Raw genomic sequence first — 22,273 nt, 5'->3', positions numbered from 1 at the left:
GGGCTGGGGAGGCTCGACCCCCGGAGAGGCGGCAGCGCTTTGGGGAGTGCGGGGCTCGTTGCCATGGCTCCCTGCAAGCTCCGCCGGAGGAGATAGCGATGCCAGTCACGGAGGGACCCTCTCCCTCCTCGTGGGTGTGGAGCGGGGCTGGGTTTGGGGTGGTTGGTGCTTGCGTTGGGTTTTTTCTCCCCCACGCCCCCTCCTCCTACTTTTTTTTTTTTTAGGGGTGGAGCGATTATTTCGGAGCTGCCGGGACGGGGCTGCGGAGCCGCCGGTGCTGCGACCCTCCGTCCGCGCTGGGCTCAAGGTACAGCGGGGGCACCGGGGCGGGGGGGTCGGGGGCTGCCAGCTCCTCTTGTCCTGCCTGGGCACCGAAACCTTCTAATTATTATTGGCTTTATTTTAAAACTGCGTTTCCCCCTCCCGGCGCCGCACCCGGTGCGCGCCCTGCGGAGCAATGAGGAAGCGGAGCGGGCTCAGCCCGAGCAGGTGCCCGGGGGGGTCCCGGTCCTTGCCCTGCTCCTTCCCGCAGGGATGCTCGGGCGGGTTCCGGTCCTTCCCCCGCTCCTTCCCGCAGGGATTCTCGGGCGGGTCCCGCGGGCGGAGGAGCTGCTGCCCGGGGAAAGTTTGCGGCGGGTGCGGAGCCCTGCGGGGTCCGGGGAGGTGATGGAGGGTCCGAGGGGCACGGGGAGCTCGGCTGGGGCACGGCGGGTCAGTCTCGTGTCGCCTTTGCTGTGTTCAAGTTTGCCAGCCGGGATGTCCTGCCTCTGTGACAAACACTTGTTTCTTCTCCCTTAATGATTTTGAAGAGGATTCTGTGTGCCATTTTTTTCCTGCTATGACTAAATAATTGTAAAAGTCCCCATTTTTTTCCCTCGGGAATGCGATGTGCTCGTTTTGCGCTGCAGGAGAGCTGTGGGAATCTTTCAACCTCGGTGTGGTGTCACTGATTTGTGTTGCATGGTCAGAATATTTGGTGGTCTCAGCTTGGTTGGATTTTCATGATGCAAGAAGGTTCTATTTTCGAATAGTAAGACACAGTAAATGTACACAGACTTTTCATTTATCACTTCTATGACCAGGGATACTTTGCTTCTTATTTTGGGGCAGAAAAGGGCTAAGATATGGTGGCGTTGGGCAATGTACAGGTATGGTGTGTTGGATAAAGTACAGGTATTCAGCCATAACAGATAGAAAGTAAGTAAATGCATCCTCAGCACTACCTGGGAATAGTTTTCCTTGAAATATATTTTGCAAAATTTCACCAGAGAGTTGACAGGTGGCATTTTTGTTTTGTTGGCAAAGGTTTCTATGGTGTGACCGAGTTAAATATGTGCCCTGTGGCTCCCCCAAATACCATTCCATAAGTAATAAATAATAAATATTGTGACTTTAAATACAGCTCTGAGGAAAGGAGCAGGGGGGGGAAGAGCTGTAATCTAAATGAATACGTAATTTTTGGTCATTTGTGAACACATGTTGCCTTGTTGGAGCTGGGCATGTCATCCTTTCCCCACTGCTTCCCGTGAGCCTCTGCTTGGCTTTTCCTGGGAGGAAGAAGTATTAGAGTGCACAACTGCTGCTGGTTAACACTTCTCTGTTGCTTAAAAATAAGATATTTTCTTTGTCTTTCAAAAAAAAAAAATCAAAGGAAACAAAAGTTCTCCCCCCTCAAGGTAGTTAAAAAATTAGAAAGTTTTTTTTTAGCCACTTTCTTTGGTCCTCACTTAGGCTGAGCATCTGCTATTAGTGGAGTTTGGCTTGCAGAGGAACTACAAGACCAAATCATGTGACATTAAAATAAGATACAAAACATAAGATGCCAAGATTTGCAGAAGGTAATGGAGCTTCTTCAGAAATGTTGCCCAAAGTACGTGAAATTATCATCAAATATCTTTAGTAAAAAACACTTGTCAGCAACCAAGAAGTCGAAGATTTGCCATATGTAACACACATCTTCTAAAGGAGTTTGTTTCTAAACTCCTTCTGTTTATTGTTGATTTTTATCAAAATAGGAATGAAATGAGTTCTGAATATGAGGCTGAAATAAAGAGCCTGTACCTCAGGAATACACACTGATTGCATTTAACTCAGTGTGAGTGAGTGTGATTATTATGGGCGTTTAGTGTGTGTTACTTCGGTAATTAAACTTAATGAATGGAAATAGAACGGTTTACTTCTCCACCCCAAGAAACCCAACAGATAAGCCTTCTTTAAATGAAAGATTACATTATTCACAACGTGGGCATGGACCTCAAGTGGCTTGGATTGCAGCCACCTTATTTGCCAATAAACACGTACTTTATCACTTCTGTTTGGAGGGGGAAATGAAACAAAAAGGTATCTATTCATTACATAAAGTGATATTGTGGACAGTTGCTTCTGTGATAAGAAAGGATCTGCTCCTTTCCCAGTGGGAGAGGACAGGGACTACTTTAAACTCTACTAATTAGTTGAGTTTATCTTGCACGAGTTACAATGCTGTAGTTAGTTAATTATAGCTTTTCCCATTAGCAGTTTGTTAAGAATAATGAATTAACATATCGCACAGATCAAAAGAACGTCTACAAAGTTTATCTTAAAGGAAAGAAAGTGTTACTGTGTGTCAGGAAGTCCCCGTGGCTTTCCCAAGACACAGATTTTGTTGGAATTCCTGAACTGGTGCTTCAGAGCCTGATGAATGACTTGAATTGATCACAAACAAGTGACACTGGAGCTCTTGGTTGCTTAGCAACCCACCAAGATGCCACAATTTCTTTTGGTATATTTGTCCAGTAAAGTAGAAATTCGGTTTTGTTAAAGATCTGGGTTCTTGGCCAGCACAAAGCCCACCTTACAGCACCCTTAAATCATGTGTAATGAACATCCAGTGATGTCCAGGACAGAGTCTGGGAAGCAGTGTGGGCATGAGAACAGAGAAGGAATCTCGTTAACCGTGTTCTGCTGGAGATGTGCTCAGTGCTTTATGTTAAGTTTCTATTGCTCTTGCTCAGTTAGACTTCTGTGCAAACCCCAAAATCATTAGTGGGACAAGTAAATCCCAACAAAGAGTCATCTCCCAAGTGCTTTTGGAGCAGTTCCTCCAGATCCTGCAAAGTCTGGAGTGTGCTCCATTATGGAATGCAACATGGAATATGCTGTTTGATGGTTGTCTGAATTACATCAGGATGGTCTGGCTGGAGAGCTCTGCCAGGTTGGGCTCACAGAAGACACTGATTCCTTGGCAGAACTATTTTGTGTAAGGCAATAGGAGATTTAGTACTCAAAGAGCAGAAGGAAGAGAAGTGTCATCATGGTTATGTAGCCAAAGTGCCAGCATTGATTTTAACCAGGATGTGGCATCCTGCAGACAGTTCATAAAGGCTGAATTACACTCTGCCTGTGAACTCTTTATTGTTGCCCTTGTGTCCATGTGTTCTGGAGAGAACCTTGAGAGGGAACCTTGCAGTCATTGCATCCCACTTACTGTGTGTTTGTTTGCAGGGAGACTGTACAAACTGCATTAATCTTGGCTGAACCTAAGCCAGAATCTCTCTTTCAGGAGTTTACTTTGTGCATTTCAGCTGCTAATGGGCTTTTCATCCGTGGCCTCTGAGTGGAGCTGAAAAGGATCCTCTGCAATGTGTGTGGGTGGATCTGGAGTTCCCAGCACCCTTTCACTCTACTTATCTACACCCTTTTGAGCTCTGCTACTTGCTAATAGAGACGTGTCCCCTTCCTTCTGAAATTGGAACCAGGGAAAAGCTCTTAGGGCAGGGAGAGCTACAGGGTGTCATGGCATTTATTTTACTTAGATTGCAGTTGGCATTCTGCAAGATTTCTTCCCTGTTGATGAGAAAAAGGAATCCAGGTATTTCTCTTCTTTAAAGAGTTGAGTGTTGCTGGATTTACTGTGTATTGGACTAGAAGGTGACGTGGTAGCAGTGCCCGTAGGAACTTCAAAGGCTGCACTGAACCAAATCTCAACTTGTTGTCAGTGTTGCTGGGCTAAGATTATGGTAGTTCCTAATCTGTGTACTTGTAATTAATTGCCTTTCTAGGCTCAGACAGATTTAGGTAAAGATTAAGGTATATTTGGGCTTGTTTGGCTTTGTTGTGTGGGGGTTTTTTTTTGTTTTGTTTTCAGTGTTGTTTCTATGTAACAAAGTCAGCGCCTGAAACTCAAGGTTGTTGTATTTGGGTTTGTTTCTTTCTTTTCACAGCTACTCTCCTTGTGTCCATGTTATGCATTGATTTCTCTGAGTTCATTTGCATACCCAAATGCTGATTAGCACTTGCCAGTGCAGTGATTGCCTCTGCACTATAAACAGAGGAAGGTGCAGGGTAATATTTGGTGTCTTGAGTTTCTCCTCCCAGCGTGTCCAGACACCCCATATGAAGCACATGGAATGATGGCCATGGGGATGTGTTATTTTCTGGGATTTCAGCATTCCCTGGCAGATGTTTCCTTCTTCCTTCATTACACCTGAATGTATAAAACTCAAAAAAAAAAAAAAAAGAAAAGCAGATGGAGAGCAGTTTATCATTAAAAGTGGTGTTTCTTGTTACAGCTGAACTAGTGTTTGTTGTCTTAAATGTGATCTCCAGGTGAAAATCCAGTTCTGTATAAAGACAAGAATGATGCTGCTTTCTTCATTAGGGCTTTTCATCTTCACATTTTCTTTTGACCCTTGCTAGATGTCTCTTTTCTCCATTTATAAGGAAAATTGACAATTTCAGGTGTTCCTCTCCGATTGTTTGTTTATTCTCTCTTGTTTATCAGCAACAAGATGGACTGAAATCACAGGGAAGGTCTGTGGGAGATTGGGAAGGACAGGGATAAGCCTACTTGCATTCATCCATGTCTTTGCTTCTGTTCTCTGGCATGGAAGAAATAATGTCTGGATGCAGTTCTGAGCAGCTGGGGGAGAAGGAGCCAATGGTCCAGCCTGGGTTGTTTCTGAGAGTGCAGCTTTCGAGGAGATTTTGAACAGATGGTTCCCAGTCTGGCTGTGAGAGCTGGTGTGTCAGCCAGGCTGAGCTGCCTCAGGGACAGCCCCTTGCCAGGTTCCTCATAGGTGACCTCCAAACATCCCAAACTGAGCTTCTTGTGGTGTCTCTGTTTCGTTCTCCCTGTATTTGCACTCAAGGAGGTGACCCTTGTGTACCTGCCATGGTATTTATCCTCAGTGCAGCACCAAGGGGCCTTTGCATTGCTCTGTGAATCTCTTGGTCCTCAGCCTGGACCCCACCTGTGTTGGTGTCACCTGCCTGGTGATGTTCCTGCTGGACTCGCTTCCTCCTCCTGCTCGTGGGAGCATCAAAGGCAGCACCTGGGCTGTGCATTTCTGGTTTTGAGAGCTGGGCAAGGCTGTAGCTTTAAAGGAACCCATGTCGGGGGGTTCTGTTGGCTGGGGAGTCTCAGTGCCCTCTTGAATAGAAAGTTTAACTCCAACCAAGCCAAGTTGTGAAAGCACAAAGCTCCAGTTCCAAAGAAATCCAAGCACTTCATTGATCCGGAGCCCTACGACCTCTCAATGCAGATCAGTCAGATGACTTTAATGCTTTTACAAATCTCATTCCAAGTGTCTCCATATTTTGGGAGGCCCTAGGGATGACTCTGCAAGGCTGGCAGTCGTTATTCAGGCCAAAATTAATTGGTTAGGCAGCAATTTGCTCTAAGAGGAGTAGGGCAAAGCAAAAGCAAGCAGGATTGGGCCCCTCCACCTTTCAGTGTGTCTCCTTTGGTGACTTTTCGAGTGTGACACAGGCAATTCCCTGTCAGCCTTTCCTGCTGGCTGACACAGAAGAGGTGGCTTTGAATGCTGCCTGCTGTGCTTGGATGGCACTTGAAAGGAGAGAGGGCTGCCTTGAAGGGCTGTATTCCCACAGCTTTAGAGAACATTTGAGAAAGGCAGCGCTCAGTTCTGTCACGTGTGGTGCAGCATTAAACCCACAGAAACCTGCAGCAATGTCTCAGTAAAAAATGGCTGGTGCCAGGGCTGCATCCCCAGTGCTGGAAATAAAATTAGTCTTGATGAAAGATTGCTCTGCTTATGGGGAAAGTAAAATTATTATTCCAGGGCAGATTGTTTTCTGTTAGAAAACATCACAACAATGCTCTCAGCTAACAGTAGTGATTAACTAAATGGCTGCTTTTTTTTTTTTTTACTAGACATGTTTACAAAACACACCATTATTTTTGCCCTTTACTGAAATTAGAGAGTTAATAATAAAAGATTGTCTGAAGATTTGGAAGCATCTCCCTTGTGGCTGTCTCATCCCTAAAATCCTTCCCTCTGTGGTACTGGGGTGGTGTGTGTTGGTTCATCCAGGTCTGTGTGGATTCTTGCACCCATTCCTGTTTGCCTCATTCTGTAGGGTTTGCCTCTTCATAGGCAAAATACTCCAAACCCCAATCTCTTTGCTGATTTCAGTCAATTAATTACCTAAAAATTTGTGTTATTGCTCAAGTATTTTGCTGGATAAGGGTCCTGTGCTTCATTTTTCAGGGGTTATTATTTCATAATATTCCACCAATGACTTTGTTCTAGTAAAACTTCCTTGAGGGAATAGGTTTTAGAGGATTTCTGTTTTGACCTGCTATGTCAGGGAATATCCTGTCAGGGAATGTCCTGGTTGTTCAGTTTTCAGCTGAATAAAGTATATTTAGTTTTCATTTCATATGAATTCTGCAGAGGCATCGCTCAGAATGGTACTGATTTTGGACATCAGCATCCAAATTCCTTTGAGATAAACGTTCCCTTTGTTACATTTGAGCAGAAGAAAATACCACAGAACTGAGCTATCTGCGAGTACCAATGGAAGCTTTTATTTAATACACTTTTAGGAAAGCCTGATAAACTGTGGTGACTTTCAGGCTCAATCTTGGACACACAAACCACTGGTGAAGTCATGGCGCCACCGAAATGGATGGTCAAACTCCCACTGACCTCATCAGAGGCAGCTTTTTGTCCCAGGAGTGATGAAAATCTAATTTACAACCTGACCAGTTTGAGAAGTAGGCGTAGTGGCTCTGGTCCCTGACTGATATAAATGACTGTGGTTCAGCTGAGGGTGATTGAGTTACACTGACTTCAGCCATCTGGGCTTCTGGAGAATCATCTCCACCAGCAGTTCTGTTGGGAGCTTTGTCACGATGTGTCCTCTCAAGTGGCATATTCTTGTCTCCTGTTTTGACTGGAACCAAACAGGCAGGAAACAGCAATGAATATTCCAGTGTTGTGAGCCACACAAATGACAACTGCCGTGTGTAAGCAATAGAGTAACAGTGATTAAAGGGCTGGCCCAGCTGCACAAAGCTAAGCCATACCTGCTTCATTAAATTTACAGGGTTCCACCGAAATCCGCAGTAATTGCTCAGGTTTTACCACCTGCATGACAAATGCACCTTTCTGTTATTGACTGCGTGAGGTTTGACTTTGGCTTTCACTGAAATCTGGGATTTGGATTATCTCTGCTTAGGGTGTGGAATTGCAGCATCCCCTGCTGTGTCTCTGTGTGTGTGTGTGTGTGTGTGTGTGTGCAGCACTCCACCTGGGATTTGCCCACCCTGATTTTCAGCTAATACCTGTCCAGATGGTGCCTACCTGATGGGAAAGCTTAAACTTGCCTTTTCAGCTTCAAATTAGAACCCAGGGAATTGCTGAAAATGGGGAGCTGTTTGAGGTGTGTTATAGAACAAAGCTTCATTAAAGGTGAAGTGCAGCATGTGTGGTGGCACCAAAAGTAATCCTAGAATCACAGGGGGGTTTGGGTTGGAAAAGACCTTAAAGATGATCCAGTTCCACCCTTTGCCATGGGCAGGGACACCTTCAATCAGTCCAGTGTGCTCCAAGCTCTATCAAACCTGGCTTTGAACACTTCCAGGGCTGGGGCTGCCACAGCTTCTCTGGGCAGTTGTGTCCCTCCCTCACAGTAAAGAATTTCTTCCTAATATCTAATCTAAACCTAGTCTGTTTGAATCCATTCCCCCTTGTCTTGTCACTACATGCCCTTATAAACAGTCTCTCTCCACCTTTCCTGTAAAGCAGCTTGTTTGCTTATGCAGCCCCTGAAGGAAAGGAAGTTTCTCCCATTCACTTCCACGTGTGCAGGATCCTGCCTTTTGGAGCATCGTCCCTAATTATCCTGCCAGTGCAGCAGATTTTCCCTGTCAGCCATTCCCCCTGTCAGCCAGCACTGTGCAGGGAAAGCTCACAGAATTCCAGCTGCATAGCAAGAGGAGAATTTCATCTTCGCTGCATAAGAAATGTGCCTCAGTGTTTATTAAAAAAACCAAGCCAAACCTCAACAGGCAACAAACCTGAAGGGTTATTCACAATCTTATCATGTGTATCATGAAAAAAATTGGAATAATCTTTGTATTCAGCAGATAAGCAGCATTCTTCATACAAACCTATTCCACTGTGATCCTCCAAAATGTATGCTAAGCTTGTTTGTGCACAAAGCTCCCTGGAATGGGTGGTGGTTAGACCAAGTATTTTATCCTACCATAGGATAGGATATGGTCAGGAATGTTATGGATTTGCAGTGTTAATTATATAATGCATTCACTGAAAAAAATAATGTATGCAATGTTTGGAGGCTCAGGCAATGACAATCCATTTAACTGTTTATAGCTTTATGTGTTCTATAATCCCTGAACCCAAATGTCCCCAGAGAGGCAACGTGCCCTTAAAAATTTTAGGCCTTTAAATTAAGTGAATTTAAATGTGCTCATTTGCATATTTTTTTCTTTCTTTGTTCTGCCTGAATGAGATATTACTTCAGTAATTGAACTGTAACTTGGCTACAGGTAAATGATGTGAGACAGCTGCTGCTCCGAGTGCCCGAGCGCGTTCAGGGTGTGCTCTGATCCGGCCTTTGCTGCACACCTCGGAGAGGACACGGTGTCCAGGCCACTTAGGATCACCCAGACTGGGGCTGGGATTGAGAATTTGATTAATCTGGGATGCTAAATGTGCTTCTGGAGCGGGGAATGGAAAGGATGCCGTGGGAGGAGGAAATGGGCACCCCTGGGAAAGAACTGCTCGCTGGGGTGATGGCAGAGAGAGTCGTGGATGGGTTGGGTTGGAAGGGATGTTAAAGGCCATCTCCTTCCACAGCTTCCCCTGTTCAGGGACACCTCCCACCAGCCCAGGGTGCTCCAAGCCCCATCCAACCTGGCCTTGGACACTCCCAGGGCTGGGGCAGCCACAGCTTCTCTGGGCAACCTGTGCCAGGGCCTGCCCACTCTCACAAGGAAGAATTTCTACCCAATATCTCACCTAAATTTCCCCTCTTTCAGTTTGAACCCACCCCCCTTGTCCTATCATTACAGTTCCCTATGAAATACATAGATAGGTCTAAGCTGAGTCTCCTAAAAATCAAACTTTACAGCTAAAGCAGAACATGAAGGCTCTTGAACAGCCTTCAGGAGCAGGCTCTGCTGATGACCAGTTTGGTCTGTGTTGTTCTCAGGCACTGCATGTGGCATCTCCATGTGGGACAGGAAAACTGGGATGGGTGGGCAGCAGTGGTGGTGAGAGAGAGGTGAGACTGATCAAAGGGGTGAGGTGTCTGTTGGAAAAAGTCTTGGTTCTTATCTATGGAAAAGAGAGGGTGATGCAACACAAAAGGATGGCAAAGGGTTTTTGGCTCTACTGTCCTGTGTATCTTGGTGTTTTCTGGGAATGCTGAAGGAGCCCTTGTGCAAAGAGGGAAAGCACAAGGAGGTAGTGGATGATTGTCTGGAGAGCTTGGCACCAATCCCAGAAAAATAATGGAAAAGTTGATAGAGGAATGAATTAATACAGAGTTAAAGGCTAGAGAGACAATTAGGGCCTCTCTGATGAGGGAGCTGGTTCCTCATGGAGTTACAGGTTGGATAAATGGCTAACTGAGCTTTGTGGCAGAGTTTGTACTGCTAGATTTGGTGTCCCATGAAATTCCAGTCAAACACAAACAAACCTGACAAAGCTGGTGTGTAGGATTAGTACAATCTTGTTTCATAGCATCATGGAATGGTTTGGGTTGGAAGGGACCTTCAAGATCATCTCATTCCCACCCTGCTGTGGACAGGGAGACCTCCCACTAGCCCAGAGTGCTCCAAGCCCTGTCCAACCTGGCCTTTGTTTAATGGATTAAGACTTCACTGACAGAGCTGAGCAGGTTCATTCGTTGCAAGGTGTCTGATGGGGTGTCACAAGGACAAGCACTAGACCTGAAGCTGTTGAACATCTGAACACAAAAATGAAATGGCTGCTGCCAAATTGGGGGTGAGGCAATATGGGCAGAGTGGAAACAATAATTTATGTGGAGCAGATTGGCTGGCAAGATGCCTCTTCCTCTTTCCTCCCTAAAGTCTGTGTTTTAAGCAATGCACTGCAAGAGGTGGCCTTGAGATGAGGGTGAAGGGGTATGGAGGGGTCAGAGCAGAAAAAGAAAGGAAAATGATTTCCCAGCAGCCTGAAGGACAAACAAAATCCTTTTACAACAGGATTTTTATCCAAGTCCATGAGAATGCTGGAAAACCATGACCAGTTTTGGTGTCACCAGCTGAAAAAAAAGGGTCTGCAAAACTGAAGAGTCAAGAAAATAACCACAATATTGATTTGAAGAGTGGAGAAAAGTCCCTGCAGTGAGAGATTTCGAGAACTCAATCTGCTTAGCTCATCAAAAAGAGGATTGAGAGGGGACTTGATTACAGGGGCAAGTATTTTCATGGGGAAAACATATCCAGCTTTTTAATCAACAAGAGAAAAGAAAAATCAGATCCAATAGCTGGTAGCTGGAGCCAGACAATTTAAAATTAGACATTAAAACCACTTTTTTTCTTTAATCTGTGATTAACCACTGGACTGAACTGTGATGTGTTCAGACTGAGAGTGGATACCTCGTGTGATACAATCAAACCCAGGGTACTGGAGATGATGAGCAGGTGATGGGGAAAAGGACAACTGCCTGTGATGTACAGGAAGATACAAAGGCCTTAAAAATTGTGAACATTGAAAGGGAGATCTAAGGAAGAAGATAAGAAAAAAGGAGAAACCTACATGGGAAGCACAAAGAAGAGAAACAGAAGCACGAAAAGGACATAGAAAGGGGTTTCAACTGGAGACAGAGCTTCTGTTTCTGAGTATTGGAGCATATGTGTCAGCAAAGTGAGTTTTGGCACTGGGAACACCTTGAGTGTTGGCAGAGCTGGAGTCATCTGTTTCCCAGTCAAAACAGCAATTCTGGATTCTGTGCTTTGTTAATGATGATGAAGAAACCTCCTATTTGTGGTTTGGGCTTTTGGCACCGTTGGCTCCTTGTTCCTCTGCTGTGGGAGGAGACAGTCGTGTGTCCCTGGGCTGTGACATGATGGTCCTCCACCTTGTTGGCATCAGAGTTACACCTACAAGTTGTAAAAGAAATCATGAGCTCCACTTTTATACCACTAAACCATATTTTTGGGAAACCCAGCAGGGAAATCTTTGTGATGTCAGTTGTTTTTTGACAAGTTCTGTGTGTGTTTGTCCTCGAAATAGTTTCACCAGATCAGTGACTGTGGCTTCTTTTTTCAAGGAAGAAACAAGTGCTTAAAATGCCTGATAATGAGATAATCATTAATTTAAACATAATATTGTGGTTCTTCTGTGGGAAGTGCAGTGGTTCAGCCAAGATCTCTGTCCAAGGCCACTTTATTCCTGTTCTTTTCCTGTGGATTTTGAGTTCTAGTGGAAGTGAAATGGATGCCTCAAAGGCTGTAAATAATTTTGCTATCAGGGAAATGCTTCAGCCAGGACTGGAAATCACTTTTCCAGGAGAATTTCAGAAGCACTGTCTAACATCCTGAGCAGAGAGTATTTCTGTAATGGTTATGGGCAGAGAAATAACTCACATATGTTCTTTTTTTACAACTCCATCCCAAAGCTATTACCTGTGTTTAGCAGCATTGCCTCTATTGTTTTTGGATTTGAAGAGAGTCATTACTTCAGGATCTTTTCATGGGAAAAAAGGCAAAATGTTTCCTTTGGACTATTTAACAGAAACATAAACTCTTTGTGATCAATTAGAACATCCAATTACCTGCAGCTTTGCATGGGTTGAGTGTTTCTGCCTCGTGTGGCCACGAACACTTTGCATTGCCAGCAGCAGGAGCAGCTTTCAGTGTAGAACCTGGGCTGATTATGGTCACATTCTCCTTGGAATTAAGAAAAATGATAAATGGTAATAAACTGATTCACTGGGGGAAAAAAATATCATTCAAGAGTGTCTGCCCTACTTGTAAGAATGGACCAACTGGGCAGTGATTATTCCGAAATACTGTTGGAATATCGACCTTGGTGATCATTTCCCTTCCCAGTGGACACCTGAATAACTGTCTTTGCCTAAGGATTCCCTGGAAGCTGCTCTCAAATCAGAGCAGCACTTCAGCATTTAACTCCTGACACTGTGACATCCATTAGGAGCACAGAGAGGTAGGAATTACCCTATTCAATCCGATTAAAGAGCCAATTAGCTTGGAATCCTCTCCCTGTTAGTAACTAATACTAAATGACTCGACACCCTGGGAAATAAACTTGCAAACCACTAAAAAACCCAGGCCCAAACATTCCTCCCTCCTCCCCTGAACTCTCACTATCACAATTAAAGAGCAAAATGTCCCTGAAAGAGTTTTTAATTTTTTTTCCCCGTCTTCCCAAGCCCCTACTGCTTGGCTTTCATCCTGAAACAGGAGATCAATAACCCTTATAAATTCTTGTCCTGGCTTGGGAAAATATTATTATTAGCACTTTAAACATCTAATCATTCTCCTAATCATTTTGCCCTTTGTATCAGTAACAATCCAGTGTCAGACAGTTCACCAAGTTAATTATGGTGATTTTCTTTCCCACTTTAAACTTGGTGCCTCTTAATTCCACTGTGATCATTGAAGTGACTGTTTGACCTTATTCACCTGTTTTCATAAATACTTAAGTCTGTCACGTCCATTCCTTGAAACACTTTGGCTGTACATGAAATGCTGATCATTCTTTTCATTCCTTTCTTAAAGGGACCATTAATATTTTTCTTATTTTTGTCTTATTTAGCCCTTCCTTTTTCTTTAATTTTGGAATGCTTGTTGTCAAAGGTCAGAATATATCAGCAACATATCTGAATTATTAATAATTAGCCATAATAATTATTTTTAGTCCTTTCTAAGGCATTCTCTACAGACCCTCCCATCTCAGTTACCTCTTGAGCAGCTTGGGCTGCTGAGCAGATGTTTCCTAATGAAGTGATTTTTCTTATTCTTTTGTAGAAAGAAAACAATGCAATGAAAACCCTCATCTCCTGCAGCCTCCTGAAGGCCAGGGGCTATTTGTGAATTTAACTTCAGTTACATCAAATGAAACAAATCTTTTCTGACCCTTGAGGAAGTCTCATCTTTTAGATCTTAGGTCGCTTCTAAATATAGGGATGGGAAATGAATGTCTCCCTGGACAGATTATTCTGTCTCTGTCTCCTGCAAGGGGTTCAACAGTTCCCTTTGAATTGGGTGTCCTGCTGATCTCTGAGGATGCAGTAAATAAGGGGATTAAAAAATATATTATACTATATATATATTACTATAGATATATGTATATATTCATAAAATCATAGAATGGATTGGGTTGGAAAAGACCTCCAAGATCATCAAGTCCAACCCTTGGTCCAACTCCAGTCCCTTTACCAGATCATGGCACTCAGTGCCACGGCCAATCTGCGTTTAAAAACCTCCAGGGATGGTGAATCCACCCCCTCTCTGGGCAGCCCATTCCAATGCCTGAGCACTCTCTCTGCAAAGAATTTTTTTCTGCTCTCCAACTTCAATTTCCCCTGGCAGAGCTTGAGCCCATCGTGCCCCCTTGTCCTATTGCTGAGTGCCTGGGAGAAGAGACCAACCCCCATCTGGCCAGAACTTCCCTTCAGGCAGTTCCAGACAGTGCTGAGGTCACCTCTGAGCCTCCTCTTCTCCAGGCTGAACACCCCCAGCTCCCTCAGCCTCTCCCCACAGCACTTGTGCTCCAGTCCCTTCTCCAGCCTCGTTGCTCTTCTCTGGCCCCGCTCCAGCCCCTCAATGTCCTTTCTGAACTGAGGGGCCCAGAACTGAACACAACACTCAAGGTGTGGCCTCCCCAAGGCAGAGTCCAGGGGAAGGGTCACTGCCCTGGGCCTGCTGGCCACGCTAGTTTGGATCCAGGCCAGGATCCCCTTGGCCTTCTTGGCCACCTGGGCACACTGGTGGCTCCTGTTGAGCTTCCTGTCCCTCAGTCCCCCCAGGTCCCTCTGCCTGGCTGCTCTCCAGCCACTCTGTGCCCAGCCTGGAGCGCTGCAGGGGGTTGGGGTGGCCAAAGGGCAGGACCTGCACTTGGCCTTATTGAACTTCATCCCATTATATATTTATGGGCTTGCATAGAATTGTTTAACCATCATGGCACTTCATAGAAAATAAGATCATTTGGGAGATAAATATATATATACATCATATATTTAGTTTTGTTTCAAAACCATTTAGTGCAACAGGCAATAGCTTTTGCCTTGGGCTTTTGACTCTGATATTCCATTTATCTTCCCTGGAAATAATCACAGCACCAGCAACATCTGACGTGCCTGAAAGGGAAACAAACAAACAGAAATGAAGCAGCTCAAGATGGAGCAGATCACATTTTCACATTTCTTCCAGCAACATGAACTTTGAAACTCAGTCCTGCACACCCATGGTGTGAATGTTTGCATGATTGAACACATATAAGTGCACTTATACCTTCTATTTTTTAAATAGATATGTCTGTAATTTGTTTTTTCCCCTGTGTGGGCACATGAGAAGTGTTGGAAAGCTCAGATAATAATATTTATTTATTCCTGATATTTAGCAATTAGGTCTTGCCTCAGAGGTGATTCAGAATGCTTCTGTTTTGGGGTATTGTTTTGTTTGGGTGCTCCTCTGAGGAAGAACATCATCCTGTCTTTGCCTGCTGACACTCATTGTGGCAGATGTTATGACTCAGAGCAGACAGGAAAATTCGGATTTATATTTTCTTCTTCTTCTTTTTTTTTTTTTCATAAGTGACTTGCCCCCAGGCATGTTTTGACAGGGAGGATATAATTTCAAATTAAATGTGAATGTGGAGGTTTTCCAAAGCTACAAATTGCAGAGATTTCTCAGCATGACTCAAAGGAAAATAAAAGTCTTCCTGCTGCTGGTTGCTGTGATGGGAGGGCAGTGCTGGGGTGCAGCTCTGCTACCAAACCCCAGAGTTTATTGCCTTGGGATGAATTTGGACACACGACAGGCAGTGTCCAGCAGTGAACTGCTTTGACTTCATCCTTTAATAACCCTTTTGCTCAGTAAAACTCATAGAAGCCAACAGGCAAAAGCTGTTTTTGTCTTTCTCTCTTCAGATGGTGACTGGTTGTTTAACACCTCCTTTCCCTGCTGTGTTTGAAATGCTCAGGGCAGCTTCAGCAGCAGCAAGGAGGTGTATTTTTAGGAGGAAGAATTTGGTCTGAAAGCATCCAGAGGATGCCAGAGGAGCAGGAAGGGCTTTTTGTCTGTGCCAAGGTGTTTGCTCTTCCCTTTGAAATGGGAGAGGTGCAATGAGGAGAGGATGTTCTTCAGTTTGGTGGCATTTTGTAAACTATGTCAGCAAATCAGTGTCTGTGACTTGTATGCCCTTTGAAGGAAGAGAATTTAACATTCCAGATCTAAAGCATTTGAAAGCATTTCCTGAGTTTAAGGCAGAGCTTTTTCTTTCTGATGGAGCAAAACAAAGAGAACCCCCTGGTTCTTGCCTAAATCTCCAGATTTATGTCACATCCATAACAGGCTGAAGTTTGTGTTGTCTGGAGCTGGTACTTGTGTGGGTTCTGCCTTCCTGAGGATGTGATGCCTTCTCAGACTTCACCTTTCATCTTCTCACCATTATTCTTTTTCACCTTCTGTTCCAGCTTTTGACCTTTGTTTTTCATTTCTCTCTCTGCTTCTCCTGCTTGAGTTTTCCTCTCCCCACCACAGCTGGATCTCAGGGGATGGTTCTGCAGCCCCTGGGACTGTCCCAACCACAACATCTTGGCATTAATGTGGTGTCAGTAATAGGAGGGATGTGCTCAAGGACTTCTTCCATCAGGGTGCAGCTTCAGCTGGGCTCTGTTAATTCCCACTTCTCTTGGAAATCGTGGAAATGTGGCAATGTGGATGCAGGCAGGATCTGTCCCCGTGCCTTGGATGTGACATCTCATGGTCCCTTTGGGGAGCTCCCTCTGTGCCATGTCCACAAGGTTCTTCCTCGTGTGCTGAGAAAGCAGCACAGGAACAGAGTGAGAGCAAACTCTGCTGGCTTTAACCCCCAATAAGTCTGATGTCCTCAGGGAGAGCAGAGATTAAAGAGCCCAAATTCTCTGGGAGATTGTCACTTGGCTAATGATGATCGTAGCCTATGGCAGTCAGGGATGATATGGCTCATACTTAGCAGGGGTTGTGAACCAATTAGTGTGCTCAGCAAAATACTTGGTCCATTGGGTGCAAATGTTGGGAATATTTATAGGGCTGGCTATGGAGTCAGCTAATGAAAACTGGAGAAAGCTACTTAAGTGCCTGTCCTGGGCTCTGCAGAGGCCCTGAGATTACACAGCTGACAGATAAACAAATGTTTGCCCATGTAAATATTTGGACTCCAAGAACTCTTTCTCAGTTTCCTAGTGCTGTAAAATCAATTAGGGGTGATTAATACAGGCTGGAATCCTCTTCCCTGTGGAGGGAAGCTCAGTGGTGGCTCTCCATAGGCAATCTGCTGCAGGTTGGCTTCTTCCAGCTTTGCTTTTGGGGTGTCTCGTGGTCCAGGTGGGATGATGGCAGAGGATGGCACACAAGGTGGCCCAGGTAAACTGGCAGCAGCATGAGAATAATTCAGCATATACTGATTCATTAACTGCTTAATGCTTGAGCTCTGGGTGTTCCTGTTGCCTCCTCACCCAGTGAATCTCTGAGCTCCTGCCCTGCTGGAACACAAACCCATCACAGCTCAGCACTGGTAGCACAGCCTGGGCTGTCCCAGCACTGCTGTCCAGCCCACTGTGGTTCTGATGCAGAGTTGGGGCTTCCATGAAGTTGGAGAGGAAAGGCAGCAATTCATCTTCATTTACAGTAATTCATCTTAATTTGCAGCGTGGCTGAAAGGTTTACAAGGATTCCTTTGTTGGCTTATTTATTCCTTTGCACTTCATTTGAAATTTTCAGGAGTTTGCACCTCTATTCTGAGGCCTCACTTAGCAGGAACTCTTCTGTTAAATGGGTCAGATGGGGAGAAAAACCCACAGACTTCCCTGAAAAAGCTTTTCCAGACCTCAGAATACCCGTTGCTGACACTGGAGACACCAATGTGGTTGTACATGTTTTTACAGAGAAACAGCAAACAGAACAGCTCTTAACCCTTCTCCTGAGCTCCTGATGAAAATATTCTGCCTTGCTGTTCCCCAGCTGTTCTTTTACAGCAAGTGAGCAGTTGGAAATACAGCCATTTTGGGCTTGGGGCTGAAGGTGGTTTTCTCTACTTTATTTGAAAAAATCAAACGTTAAACTGAGGCACTTTTTGTATTTGGCAAGCTCTGCACTAGGTCTTTGCTTAAAGAAAATAAGATATTATTAAAAGCCAGGTTGCAGATTGTTCTGGCAAGCAGTCTGTGCTTTTATTATTTTTATTATTCTGTTTTTTACACTCCTTTGTGTGTAAAAGCTTTCTTATGCTGCTGCTGTTCTGGCTGTAAGTGGCTTTAAGTGCAGTGGGTTTTAGGGTACAGATGTTGTTTCTGATGGCTCTTATATATTGAAAATGACATAATGTCTTTTTTTGATCCTGAAAAGCACAATTCCTATTGGTCCTGGTAATTGTGTTAATAGTCCTTTTTATGTAGGGCTTTTCTTTTTTTTTTTTTTTCCTTTCTGTTCATATGTGTATCAGAGATGCAACACACTGGCAGTTAAATGGGGTAAAAATGGTCTTTTTGAGGGGACAGTCCAAGTCCATGGAGACTCTCCAGGGATCTCATTAAATCATTCTTTCCTTAATACAGTGTAGTGCAATATCAGCTATCAGGATCCCCACAGTGTGCTTTCCTGAAAGGTTCGTTTGCACAGAATTAATTGTTTAATTTTGCAAACAACCGGAGAAGAGTGCACATTGATTTTTATTTATTTATTTATTTCGAGTCTGATGTGTTGCTCTTGTGGATTCTGCTTCATATTTTCAGGTAGGTTTCACAATCCATCTTTGCTTCCACCACTTTGCCATAGCCCATATTACAGAAGAATCATGATTGACTCTTATCATTCTACTTTTTGTCCTTCCTTATATAAGAATTGCTGTTAATTAAAGCAATAATTTTCTGCACATTTTTTTTTTGAACAACAGCAATATTAGGATGCATGAGAAAAGCAAGCTCAGGTCATGTAAGGCTTCAGTGGTTTAGAAGCTCCAGAGACCAATCCTGAATGAGGAGAATGGATTTTCCTTTTCCTCTGAGGTCACCTGGTTTGTGTGGCACAGGAATAGCAGAGGGAAAATCAGCCTTGCACAGAACAAAGGACCAGCAAGTTGGAATCAATTGATACAGGAACAGAGAAAGATATATTTGAATAAAATCTCATGGGCTGTGATGAGAATTAGGCTTGAAAAGGACTTTAAATGTATTTAAGGGCTTCCTTTTTACAGTGAAGTTGTTGAAATATAATTTCTTCACAAACTGAAAACTTCTGTCTTACACCCATAGAATCATTTAGGTTGGAAAAGACCTTTAAGATCAATGAGTCTAATCTACAATTTGTGTTTAGCCACAGAAAAATGGAGCTGTGCAGAGGATTCTTCAGCTGGCTTTGGGCAGGATGGTGCTACAGGAGCTGCTGCTCCCAGCCAAGTGCTGCCAACTTCTGCCAGCTTGTCCCCCACTGGTGCTGCTCTCGGGGACACCTCCCCTCCCCTTACCTGCTCAGGTGGGCAAAGAGGATGGACTTTTGCTGATTGCTCCCCCCTGTGCTCCTGCAGCCTGCTGAGAGCCTTGCCCTGAGCATGGCTTGGCTCTGCAAGCCCATCCCAAAATGCAGATAGCTCTGCTGTTCACTGGCATCAGCACTGGCTGCAGGAGGTGGTGGCTGTGCCCCCAGCTGCTGTAAACTGAAGGACTTGTGTCCTGAATCCAGCACTGGGAGGGACTTTGGAGCTCATCTCATTCCAACCCCTGCCATCCAATCCTCCACTATCCCAGATTGCTCCAAGTCCTGTCCAACCTGGCTTTGGACACTACCAGGGATGGGGCAACCACAACTTCTCTGGGCACCTGTGCCAGGGCCTGCCCACCCTCATAGGTAAGAATTTCTTCCCAAACTAATTTAAACCTCCTTCAGGTTGAAGCCATTCCCCCTCGTCCTGTCACTACCTGCTTCTGTAAATAGTCTGTCTCCATCTTCCTTTCAGTTGGAAGTTCAGGCAAAGTGAGTTCTCCAGCTGGGAGTGAAAGGATGTAAAAGTCAAATACTTTGGTCAGTGTCAATGAGGGAGACTGAGGCAGTGGGAATAGGTGAGAGAAGGGACAAGTCAGGATAGTTTATTTGGAGGAGAAAAAAACCCAATAAAGCAGCAAAACCATTGCCTGTTGTAATCCAGAAAGTGTGTTAAGCTTGGATTTTATCTTTCATTTCTCATTTACATACACAGAACTCTCTCCAGGAGTAAAGCACAATTTTTTGTGTAAGAATTGTGCACTTTGGGCAATGCTGCTGTCCCTCTTGTCAGCCTGTCTAGAAGGAGAAATAGAAAGGAAGTCAGGAAAAGGTGAGATTCCTTTGCCATCTCATTAATTGCCTTTTCAGCTTCTCTCAGAGAAGTTCAGGTGCAGTAGCTATTCCAAACTGCTTTTGTAGACAGGCATTTGATCTCCCTGTTGGACACTGGAACTGAGAACTCCAGCCCAGGGGCGCAGTGTGGATCCAGCTCACCCAGCAAAGGGGATGTCTCCATCCCCCTGGCATATCCCAGGAATTGCACACCCTGCTGTGTGCACTGGGCTTGCCCAGCCCTGAGGCTGTTCTCTGCTGGGAGGCAGCTGGAAGGGACTGAGCCATGGTCCTGTGACAGGGGTTTGACAGCATGAGGAGCCTTTGAGTGCCGAGTCCCATCCTGGCAAAGCTGGTAACGTGCGTGTTATTCTCATGTCAGTTGTTATCTCAGAGTGTTGACATCATACACTAAATAACACTTAAGCAGGTCTCTTCCCATTAAAAGATGAATTCCAGACACAAATGAAGTCAATGGGGCCTTTGTCACTGACTTCAATAGGCCTCAGCTTCCTCCTCAGGACTCCATGGGAGGAAGAATAAATTGCTGCCGAAACTGTGACTGTGTCTGACATCCAGTGGGAAAGGATAATTAGCAGTCAGTCATGGAGCTGCCATCGTGGTTGTCTGATGAATAATAGAACTGAGTACAAGTGATATGTTGCTTTCCAAGTGGGTTTAGCAGATTAACATGAGTGTAGGCAGCCAGGAAATATGGCATGAAAACCAAGTGTGAGATTAGTTCTAGACGGTAGACATCAACTTTTCTGTCTGTCTGGCCTCCAAAACATACTGTGCAGTTTTATGTAAACACTGAAGTAGGAAGATGTTGGAGATCAAGAAGACAAAGTCTTGTGTAAGTAGCTTTGTGTCTTCTTTTTCTTGTTCTTGAATTGGCTTGATGTTCTTAGAAGAGCACGAGAGAGGTTTCAATGAAACCTCTTCTGCCTTTTTGCTTCTTGTTCAAAATGCATCTAGAGCTGGTGAGAGCACGAGTGGAGCTCTGTTATAAGGTGTTCAAGACCAGGCTGGATGGGCTTTGGAGTGACCTGGTCTAGTGGAAAGTGTCCCTATCCTTGTCAAAGGGTTGGAACATGAGGATCTTTGAGGGCCCTTCTGACCCAAGCCATTCTATGATGTTACAAGGATAAAGGACCACGTTTTATGGACATGTGCAGCTTCCACATATTGAGGAAACCCTGGCTTGGAAACCCTGATTTCTAACAGAAAAATGGTTAGACCAGCTGGTACAATGGACTTCTGGATGGAGCCCAAAGATAGGTGCTGGATTTATGGATCTAATCCCTCGGAGCAGAGCGAGCAACAATTAAAGCAGAAGCAAAGCAGCCCAATGTAGTTTTAATCATTTGTCTCAGTTTGTAGTTGGTCTTAGCACTGCGTGAAGCCTTGTGAGAGCATAAAGGCAGCTCTGTAAAGCCAGGGCTTTTAACTAGCCCTGTTTGTGTGTTGTGATTGGGGGAGCCATTGACTTCATCTTCTTTCATGTTCTCTCTGTTCCCCTCTGGTTTGATGTTATCGTGCAGTCGTCGGAGCTGCGCATTAAACAAGAGGCTGCTTCAATATGGGCTGATCAAAGGGCTGAGGGAACACAGGGCCATAAAGAATATATGGAGAGCTCTGGGAGAATGGAATTTAAAGGCTTTTTCAAGCTGCTTAATTCCTGCTTAGATTTCTGGTGCCACCAATAGGCAACAGTCCCTTTCTTTAAATCTTTTACTAAGGATTGACTGGCAGAATCGCTGTTTTACATGAGGTTTAAAGAGGAAAAGGCCACCCTGGAGGTCAAACCCCAGGAGATTTCCTCTAAGAGCTCATTGATTCTACTCGATTTTTGACTTGGAGAAAGACCACTCCTTCTTGGATACAAGTGCCTTAGTATGTACCAGCAGAGAATGAAGAAGCAAAAGTGTAAGGGCAGGCAAAAAAATTAGAGAAAGATGCTCTGGGGCAGACAGACAATGATCTCAGTCTTGTGTCATTCAAACTGGTGACATTATTAGCTGCTGCTCCATGGGGGAAAAAAAAAGAGAAGAAAAGTATTATTTTATCAGTCTTAGAAATGGATTATATTAAGAATTAAAGTGGGCAGAATAAAGATTTATGGCCCCATCCTCAGCCTGGGTAAACAGGCAGAGGATCTGTGCCTGTGTGGGGATGGAAGGGCTGGGCTGTAAATGTTGGGGGTCTGGCTTTCCTCACATAGAGACATGAATTCAAGGTTGCTGTGACTGCATGTGCAAGGAACTGGCTTTTTTTTTTTTATTATTATTATTTTTCCCACAAAACAAAATGAAGATGAACATGTTTTACCTCTCTAACCTCATTATAGGGTTGGCTTTGTGAGTTGCCCAGTGCTGTGGTGGTGATTAGCAAAAAAATACCCCATAAGCAAACTCTGGATTTGTGCTGTTACCCACTCCTGTGATATTTCAATCT

The 22,273-nt window shown here is 44.5% G+C and overlaps 1 protein-coding gene across 2 annotated transcripts in view; it reads left to right on the top strand.

Annotated features, from left to right (window-relative positions):
• Positions 1-214: 214 nt before the first annotated feature.
• CHL1 (cell adhesion molecule L1 like) overlaps positions 215-22,273 on the top strand; it is a 146,762-nt gene continuing 124,703 nt past the window's right edge. The window contains exon 1 of one of the 2 annotated variants that reach the window (XM_071550207.1): positions 215-307. The gene's annotated coding sequence lies outside the window, so the exon portion shown is untranslated. The remainder of the gene's footprint in view (positions 308-22,273) is intronic. The other variant, XM_071550210.1, reaches the window with a different exon arrangement.

The sequence above is a fragment of the Pithys albifrons genome, chromosome 3 (genome assembly GCF_047495875.1).
Source record: "Pithys albifrons albifrons isolate INPA30051 chromosome 3, PitAlb_v1, whole genome shotgun sequence".
Classification (NCBI taxonomy): Eukaryota; Metazoa; Chordata; class Aves; order Passeriformes; family Thamnophilidae; genus Pithys; species Pithys albifrons.
Note: the sequence above shows the minus strand (reverse complement) of the source record. Positions and strands in the feature narration are given on the sequence as shown.